The sequence below is a fragment of the Arachis ipaensis genome, chromosome B01 (assembly GCF_000816755.2).
Source record: "Arachis ipaensis cultivar K30076 chromosome B01, Araip1.1, whole genome shotgun sequence".
NCBI classification, from domain to species: Eukaryota; Viridiplantae; Streptophyta; class Magnoliopsida; order Fabales; family Fabaceae; genus Arachis; species Arachis ipaensis.
The window spans coordinates 91,519,749-91,529,666 of NC_029785.2; the positions used below are offsets into that span (position 1 = coordinate 91,519,749).

Sequence of the window (9,918 nt, forward strand, 5' to 3'; positions counted from 1 at the left end):
TGGATGCTACTTTGAGTATTGTGCATTTCTGTTTATTTAAGGTAGCATTCGGATGGATTTGATGGAGTTTCTGCAGAGAAAGAGAAGAAACCAAGGAGCTGACCAGCGAGGAGCAACGCGTGCGCGTGCCTAACACGTATGCATGATTTGGAGATCTCCATGGCAACGCGTGCGCATACCTGACTTGTACGTGTGAAAAGCGAAATTGCTCAGCGACACGTGCCCATACCAGACACATACGTGTGACACGCGAAGAAGACCATCGACGCGTACGCGTGACTGACGCGTACGCGTGACTGACGCGTACGCGTGACATGCGTGACATGCAGAATTCACAGAAAATGCTGAGGGCGATTTCAAGCCAAGTTTCGACCCAGTTTTTGGCCCAAAAACACAGACTAGAGCCAGGGAATAGCAGAGACTCAAGGTGGATTCACACAAGAGTGGTTATGCCCACTCCAAGTTAGGCGTGGACTCTACGAAGCAAGTGGGCCCCATCCATCAATTGAAGACATGCTGATTGCTTTAATTAATTCTGATTAAAACTTTAATTTTAAAATAGGAAAAGATATTATTTTAGTTTTAGAAGATAGATTTTAAATTAATTAGGATTAGATATAAAAATGGATTCCAACAGGGGATTCCAACACAACATTATTCCACTCAAACTACAAATATACATTTTATCAGAATCCTTATTCTCTTTGCCATGAGCAACTAATCCTCCACTGTTAAGGTTAGGAGCTCTTTCTATTGTATGGATTGATTTTATTATTTTTCTATTTTAATTCATGTATTGATTTATATTTAAGAATTATTTTCGTTCTTTATTTTATGAATTTGGGTGGAACGGAAGTATGACCCTCTTTCTAATTGAGTTCTTGTATAACTTGGAAAAGCTCTTTACTTGAACAACAGCTTGAAAACAACTTCTCTTAAATTTCTAGTTTATCTGAATGTAGTGGGATACGTGGCATATAATCCTTTTATATTTGGGTAATTAGGATTTCTGTGGCATATAACTAGAATTGAACTTCACCCCCTAATTGGAATTAATTGACCAAGGAATTGACTGTTGATGAATTTTAGAGGAGACTAGGAAGGTCTAAAGAATTAGGGTCTAGTCACATATAGTTTGCCATGAATTAAATCTTACATGATTAAAATAAATTAATAAGAAAAGTCAATCCGGAAAATAGATAACTCTGAAGCCTTAACTGTTTCTCCATACTTTATTCCCAATGTATTTACTTGCCTTTCTTTAATATTCTTTATATTGTTTAATGTCTTTAAACTCTCAAGTACTACTTTCTGTTTGCCTAAATAAGTAAATTAATCAACCACTGTTGCTTAGTCCTTCAATCCTCGTGGGATCGACCCTCACTCACCTGAGGTATTACTTGGTACGACCCGGTGCACTTGCCGGTTAGTTTGTGGGTTATAAATACTGCACCATTAGTTTCTTTAATCTTTTGTTCTTTGATTGCAAAACCCCTTTTGCCCCTTTTAACAACCGAAAGCGTAACATTTCATTTGCATTCCTAGGGAGAACGACCCGGGAGCTAAATACTCTCGATTATAATTTGTTTTGTATTATGATAACATTTGATTGATGGTTAATTTGTTGGGATAGGGCTATACTCACAACGCCACTACTATTTTGATGGAAAATTCCTAACCTATGCAATTTGGCTCTCGTCAGGCATTAAACGGAAAACCGCTGTGAGAAACAACAGCTATCTCTTTCTCTTTACGATTCCATAACCTACACCAAATACAGGGCAAAAATGTCATATATTTAGTTCTAGTCTACCTATAGCTAAAGATCCACTTTTTTTGGTCTAAACTACTAGTATACATCTGAGAGTATTGACAATTATTACAGTAAGTGCAAAATGGTAAACATTTGGTGATCCAACCAATTATAAAACGTTCAGCTTAATGCACAAACATAGTAATATGAAGCTTCTAATGTAGTTTTGCGTTCCCTAATTTTGTATATAGAGATTCTTCTTTTGGTCATATATGTTGACATGGAACATTGATTACTTAATAGCACTCACCATTCAAAAAACTTCAGTCCCCTGGCAACAACTTCTTCATTCGTCTCTCTAATGTCAGGTTTCCACAAAATGTCCTCATCACTTTCTATCTAAATTACCAAACATGAATTTCAGTCAACTAATCAAATTTCAACCAACATATTGCAAGAAGTGTCTCCTAACAAAATTTAGTACACGCTAGTCCATAACATCAGCCAAACAAAATAAATCACCTAACAGTGAAAAATCAATAGCTGAAAACATATTCCGATACTCAGTGATGCTTCTTCTCTTATCACAAGGATGAACTCCCTGAGTTACAAGAATGAAGCACAGAAGCGTTACACAAAAACTACATGAAATTAAAGAAGGGGAGGTAAAAGTATATTGCAGGTTCAATGTGTAATAAATGTCCTCTCATTACATACCAAATGTCTCGACACTGCTCTATTGCTATAAATGGTGGGCAATTCAGACTAGAAATTGCAGGACGACCACTATCTCCAACATTATCATTCATCAGAGGAGGCGCAGTAATCCCATCAGTATATGCTTTACCACCAAAACCCCCAATTGTTGTTTGCATGGTCCTGCAAATATCACTTTGTACTTGAGGTATACCCTCACTAAGGAAAGAAAGAGAAAAAGACTCTGGTTTGTTTACTAATATGCAAAGCATTTTTTCTGTGGAACAATCAGAACAACTCTAAGAAAATACTTGTCTACAATATATACTGCATGCTAAAAGGACATAATCCAAATTAAAGAACATTACTTAGTATCAATATATAGGTAGGAATTACCTGTTCACAAAATACCATTTGATGGTTTTCTAATGATTCTCCCATTTTCAACCTTATTTATAGAACATTATCAAATTTTAACAAAAACTTGACAGTTGCAACATTTTTGTACAATAGCTAAAATTGTAGATTTGAAAAAAGATCCAGTTGCTGTTTTGTAGTGGACTTCCCATATACTTATATCAAATCACATCTTTGCTCAACTAATATTGGTAGCAATCAAATTATCTTGTATTGTTCAGTTAATCTTTAAGACCTCGCTCACGCATAACATAAAATTTTAATGGGATGAGGTAACAGATCTTGACACAATGAGATTAGTTCAATCCTGAAGTGAATTCTAAATTAAATAGAAGATATACCTTAACAAGGGGAAACAATGACTAGTTCAATTCCATTAGAAACATCGCTTGTCTTAACATGCTTTCGCAGGTTGTCAACCTATCACATAACCAAAAATATTCTGCTATGATATTTAAAGAACAACCAGTTAAACTGGGTAAAGAACTAGCCACTAGCCAGAGAGAGATCTATGCTAATTTACATAGTCAGTGTCACTTTACTTCAATACCACGGTAGAAAACAAAGACTAGTCTCTTATCTCTAGTCAAAGTCCACTCTTATAGATAACCAATTACAGTGGCAATCTCAGCATCACTTTTAAAATGCTCTAACAATCTGGTGTATACAACAATCTTACCATCAGGTAGCCAAAAGGCATTGACATTTGACTCATTGACAACAAGCACCTCCCAATTCAGTCCATCGAGATGCGAGGTAGCTGGCTCTTTCTTTCTACTTTTCTGAACCCAACCGTCATCAAGTATTTCATCTTCCTTGTGCCAACCACTCTCTGCCTTACAATAAGCACTAGAATTAGTCAAAGATTTCAAGTCCTTGGATCCCATCACTGCTCGAGAATCCCTGATATATCCCATGAACAAATTTGAGCCCTGGTACGAGAAGAAACTGAGAAAACCATAATGGAATCAGAAACCATAGCTAGATTCTCTTTTTATTTCTTTTTCCAATGTGTTACCTTCTTCACTATAGTGACAGCCGTGCTCCCACTACAAAAGCTGTCCAAATTCAGAGCTCTTTGTCCATAGACTTATATGCCTTCATGAAAGCCTTTCTCCATGTTGAATTCAGTTTATCCTCGGCTGATAAATTAATATGGACCAAGAAACAAGCTGAGCAGCACTCAGCAACAACAAACCAAGAAAAATTAATGAAACAGTAACACTTTCACAGCATCTATTTTGGACAATGAAAAAATACAATAAACAGCAATCATAAGTCCAGAATTTAACACCAAAACAGCACAATAAACAAAACCAGGCAGCCCTAAATCAGGCAGCTCAGACTATACACTCAACATTAAGAAAGATAAGAACAACCCAAAATCAGGCAGCTCAGAAAATTCTAACCATAACCACAACCAGCCCTTCTCACGTATCACATATGTACAAGTACAATTTACAACTTCAAGCAGATGAACACGAAGAGTGAGATTCCCACAAAATTTAAAACGATCACAGCAAAATAATACTTAAAATCTCAATTTAAGAAACATAATAAAAATAGTAACAAGTTATCATGGAAATGCTCTAACCTTACTTTCAGCTTTGACATCCATATTCGACGTAGCGGGGCTCCCCAACTGGACCATTTCACCACAAAGAAATCACTCATTTAAATTTTTGAAGACTAAAAAAATGCAAATACTCATTGAAACCAAACTGTACCATCACTCCAATTGTTCACAATAGGTGATTCAACAGCTAGGGTTCCTAAATTCGACCCCTTCAGAGGTTTATCTGAACTCTTCATCATGCCGTGCTGTGACTCAGTTTCGTAAGGCGATTCGCTAGCTCGTTCTTCTACCTCTGATGCCTTCCCTTGTTGTCCTTGTTCGTTTCCACCTTCGCCGCCTTCTGAATCCTTCTCTTTCAGGAGAAGCTCCGGCGCTCCCTCCGTGACAGCTCCGGCACTCCCTCCGTGACAGACGGTGAGCGCCAAGGGAGTCACCATCAAATCCTCAAAATGGCACAGCGAGGGTGGAGATCTGAGCTCTTCTCCTCAAATCCTCAAAATGGCGCAGCGAGGGGAGATTGCCATAAATCGATGAGAGTGACGGTGTAAGAGTTGAGAGTGAGAGAGTCTCGATGAGGGGTGAAAATCTGTTGGCAAAGTTTTAGGTTACTGGATTTGGGGCGGGTTATTAGGGTTTTTTTTTTAAATCTTTTGGCCACGCTTTTAAAGCGTGCCAAAAGAGCATCAGAATATGGCCACGCTTTAAAAGCGTGGCAAAAGAACACCAGGATATGGCCACGCTTTATAAATGCTACTGTAGTGAAACCCTATTGCCACGCTTTCAAAACGTCTCTGTTTTTGTCTATGGCCACGCTTTTGAAGCGTGGCAGAAAAAAACGTGGCCGTATCTCTATTCAACTGCCACCCTTACAAAAGCGTGGCCATTGACCCTTTTCGCCACGCTTTTGAAGCGTGGCAAAAAAAACGAGGCTGAAAGGCTGAATCTATATTCAATTGCCACCCTCACAAAAGCATGGCAAAAAAAAAGCATGGCCATAGGCCTTTTTTCTTGTAGTGACTAGAAGCAAACTCTACTCTTATATATACTAATAACCTTGAGACATTAGAAAGCTGAGTACGTACCACAAAGAACTAGGAGGCTGAATACGTATCACACTACACACAAACACAGTTCTTATCAACTGAAATAACTAACGCCAACTAAATATAGTAACCAATTACAATAAGCCTAAGTTATATCCTTTTCAAATATTATAATAATTACAACTTTATTATCGTTCTCTTTTAATAAGGGTAAACTACCATTTCTACCCACGAAAGTTGAAAACGCTGACATATCTACCCATAGAAAAAGGAAATTACCATTTGTACCCATGAAATATGGGTTCCGCACAACAAAATTATCCAAACACTAAAAAATTACCTAAATTTTTTAAATTACCCTTATCATCATCTGCATCATCTACCCCTCATTCTCTCCTTCCCTGTCTCGCTCTCGCCTGAGCCAAACTCTGAGTTCAAAGGCACCACCACCTCATTTCCTTCATCACTACCATCACCACCACCACCATTATACCTCCATGATCATCTTCTTCACATAAAGCAACAACAGCAACAACAATAGAAAAGAGAACCAGAACATCTCCTTTCTTCTTTCAACCCTAAGAAAGATGAAGGCGGAATGTCAGCAGAGTCAAGAAAGGATAGAAGAGAAATTGAATGTCTTTCTTTTGTCCCATAAGCTATAAGCTACTCGACTACCAGGAGTGGAGAGAAAGAGATCACATTCTATCCTAGGGCTAGGGAGAGAGAGATTCCAGCCTTCTTCCGCAACAAACAATCGAGCAAAAGGCCTGGCTGTGCGCGAAGAAGGACTTCGGCCATTAGTGAAACTGCTTTCACGAGTTGTTATGGACTCAATCAATAGCGGCGACAGACGCGACGGAGGCGGCAGCTGCAAGACGCGACGGCGGCAACAGCTCCCCCTTCCTTGGTTTTGGCTTGCATCTCCTCTTCGAGCTCCCTCAACAACGGCAATGATGATGCGATAGCGGCGGCGAGGCGAATCCCCACATTGCCAGTGTGGTCTCCCTCCCTCTCCTCTTCTCTTCTTCTTCTTCGGGTGGGGGTGTGTGTAATGTCTTCTTGTGAGAGTTTTAGAGGGAAAGGAGGTGGTGGCTAGGTGAAGAAGGTTAGGGTTAGAAAGGTGGTTGGGTAAAGGGGGTGGTGGTGGGATTTGAGATTAGAGAGATGGTGCACGAAATTGTGATCCCCAACAACGGTGCAAGAAACTCTGTACGCACGTCTTAATAAATCGTTTTTCATTCACAACTTCGATACAACTAACCAGCAAGTGCACTGGGTCGTCCAAGTAATAAACCTTACGTGAGTAAGGGTCGATCCCACGGAGATTGTCGGCTTGAAGCAAGCTATGGTCACCTTGTAAATCTCAGTCAGGCGGATATCAAATGGTTATGGAGTTTTTGAAAATAAACAATAAATAACTAAATAGAAAATAAAGATAAAGATACTTATGTATATCATTGGTGAGAATTTCAGATTAGTGTATAGAGATGCTTTCGTTCCTCTGAACCTCTGCTTTCCCACTGTCTTCATCCAACCAGTCTTACTCCTTTCCATGGCAAGCTTTCTGTAAGGGTAATTGAATAGAAAACAGTAGTACTTTGTATAAATCTTCGAGGAACAGCAGAGCTCCACACCTTAATCTATGGAGTGTAGAAACTCTACCGTTGAAAATACATAGGTGAAAGGTCCAGGCATGGCCGAATGGTCAGCCCCTCAGATCTAAGAACCAGGCGTCCAAAGATGTCTAATACAATAGTAAAAAGTCCTATTTATACTAAACTAGCTACTAGGGTTTACAGAAGTAAATAATTGATGTATAAATCCACTTCCGGGGCCCACTTGGTGTGTGCTTGGGCTGAGCTTGAATGTTACACGTGCAGAGGCTCTTTCTGGAGTTGAACACCAGATTGTAACGTATTTCTGGCGTTCAACTCTGGTTTGTGATGTGTTTCTGGCGTTTAACTCCAGACAGCAGCATAGAACTGGCGTTCAACGCCCTTTTACGTCATCTAAACTCGGCCAAAGTATGGACTATTATATATTTCTGGAAAGCCCTGGATGTCTACTTTTCAACGCAATTAGAAGCGCGCCATTTAGAGTTCTGTAGCTCCAGAAAATCCACTTTGAGTGCAGGAAGGTCAGAATCCAACAGCATCAGCAGTCCTTCTTCAACCTCTGAATCTGATTTTTGCTCAAGTCCCTCAATTTCAGCCAGAAAATACCTGAAATCACAGAAAAACACACAAACTCATAGTAAAGTCCAGAAATGTGAATTTAACATAAAAACTAATGAAAACATCCCTAAAAGTAACCAGATTCTACTAAAAACACACTAAAAACAATGCCAAAAAGCGTATAAATTATCCGCTCATCAAGAGACAAAAGGGATGGTGGCTAGGTGAAGAGGGTGGTGGTGGGATTGGAAATTAGAAAAGTAACGGTGAAGATAAGTGTAATTTAGGGATTTTAGGTGATTTTTTAGCGTTTGGATAATTTTGTTGTGCGGAGCTCATATTTCTTGGGTACAAATGGTAATTTTCTTTTTCTATAGGTAGATATGTCAGCGTTTTCAACTTTTGTGGGTAAAAATGCTAGTTTACTCTTTTAATAATAATGATATGTTATATATAGAATAGTTATAACATTAATATAATTAATATTCACAACTTAAAATGAGTAAAGTAATTATAAACGGTAGCACTAAAAATAATATTAACCAAATAAGTGAGTTTTAAATGAGAAAAAAAATAACAAACTTATATAGACAGAATAATTCAAATAATACAGAATGATTCAAATAATTAATGATATATTTTGCTCCTACTGTATAACCAGGTATAAATTTTTTATGAATAAAACTAGCACTAATCACTCAAAATTTTTTAAAAATAATACTCTTCAACTCTTGGGACCCTCAGCACTCTCCCTCTCTTCTCTTTTGAATGAAAAACACGCATTGAGAGAGCTCGCTTAAATCCAAATATAAAGACCCAAGCATGCGTCTCCTGTTCCGCATGCACGCATGCTGTCCCCTGCACGAAAAACTTGTCAAAGCTGGTCCAAGGCACTGGAATCACACATCCTGCGTGTTGTGTTAGGAACACCTGAAAATCTCTACATCTCTACAATGTTGCATATTATCATTAGGGGGTGTTTATGGGTCGGGTAAAATCAGGTTTGATGTGACTCAAACTCGATTCGAAATATATATCGGTCCTATTTGTTAGATCCAAATCCGGCCTTAAACCCAATGAAACCTACATACTTTCGAATCACGATTATACCGGATAAAAATTGGGTGAAAACCTATTAACATTACATTATTTTGATACTTTCTTATAAGCTAGCATGTGAAAATATCCAAATTTCTAAGACTCTAACCATTTTTTCGACATAGTGAAATTCACTTAGAAAAATATAACAAGAACCAACCATTTTCTAAAATTAAAGCATATCCACGAACACGATTAATACTAATATTGTCTAATAATACCAAATATTTAAATCAATACAAATAACACAATATTATATATTAGTCTAAAGTCTTATGCATTTTAAGCATAAAATATTAACTTATAGTCTTATAATGACTACTAATACAAAATATTAAGGTTTACAATACTTAAATTTTACATAAGAATAGTCATCATCTATGATTAATAACACAAAATATTAATTGTGTATGATGACCAGGTCACCGGACCAAGTTTGTGTGACCCCAGCTATGACCCGGATCCGACCCTAAATAATGACCGGGTCTAATTTTTGAGACTCTTACCCGACCCTAGACCAGATAAAATCATACCAAACTAGTCCATAAAATGTTCGAGATCAGACCGAATTTTTGAGTCAGACCGGATCTTCGAGTCGGGTCGGGCCATGCACACCCGTAATTACCACAAACGCCAATATTAAAAAGTAAAAACAAACACCAATTAGTTTTCTTTATAAAAAATAATTTCTGCCACTCTATTCATATTTTTTGTTTTTGGGATGGCACCTTTTTTATGGTACATGAGACCTGTTTTTTTATAGTACCTTTATCAATGAATATTTTCACGTTTTGGTAAGGCCAACTCAACATCACAACAAAGAAAAAGCCCATTACTATTGATGAGGTGTTAATTTAGCTTAAGAAAATTAAATTGTAAACTCGCAAAATTAAATTGTCTAAAATATTTAAGGAGTAGAATCTACCTGGCCCAATATAGACACAAAAATTAGAAAGATAAATAAAAAACCTTTAATTAAAACTGGTAGGTGCGCCAGGCCCTTGCGATAGCGCAAGGCTTAGACCATGCTTGACACGCCCAGTAGCAGGCTACTGAAGTTGTTCATCCTCTTTAAAAAATAATAAATAAATATATTTTTATTTTTAAAATTTATTAAAAAATTTTAAATTTTATCCCAAATATTTTTAATTTATTTAT

General features: G+C 37.6%; 1 long non-coding RNA gene across 9 annotated transcripts; it reads right to left on the reverse strand.

The window, feature by feature from the left end:
• Positions 1,779–5,652, reverse strand: LOC107609178. 9 transcript variants are annotated; one of them, XR_002362198.1, is made up of 7 exons: positions 4,594–5,652; positions 4,461–4,508; positions 3,885–4,038; positions 3,208–3,798; positions 2,471–2,632; positions 2,276–2,354; positions 1,779–2,152 (listed from the first exon to the last, which is right to left on the reverse strand). It is a non-coding gene; the product is annotated as an uncharacterized LOC107609178 (long non-coding RNA). The 9 variants fall into 9 exon arrangements; XR_002362194.1 differs by having other exon boundaries at positions 1,781–2,152; positions 2,276–2,632; positions 3,208–3,286; positions 3,546–3,798; positions 4,594–5,648; XR_002362201.1 differs by having other exon boundaries at positions 2,276–2,632; positions 4,466–4,508.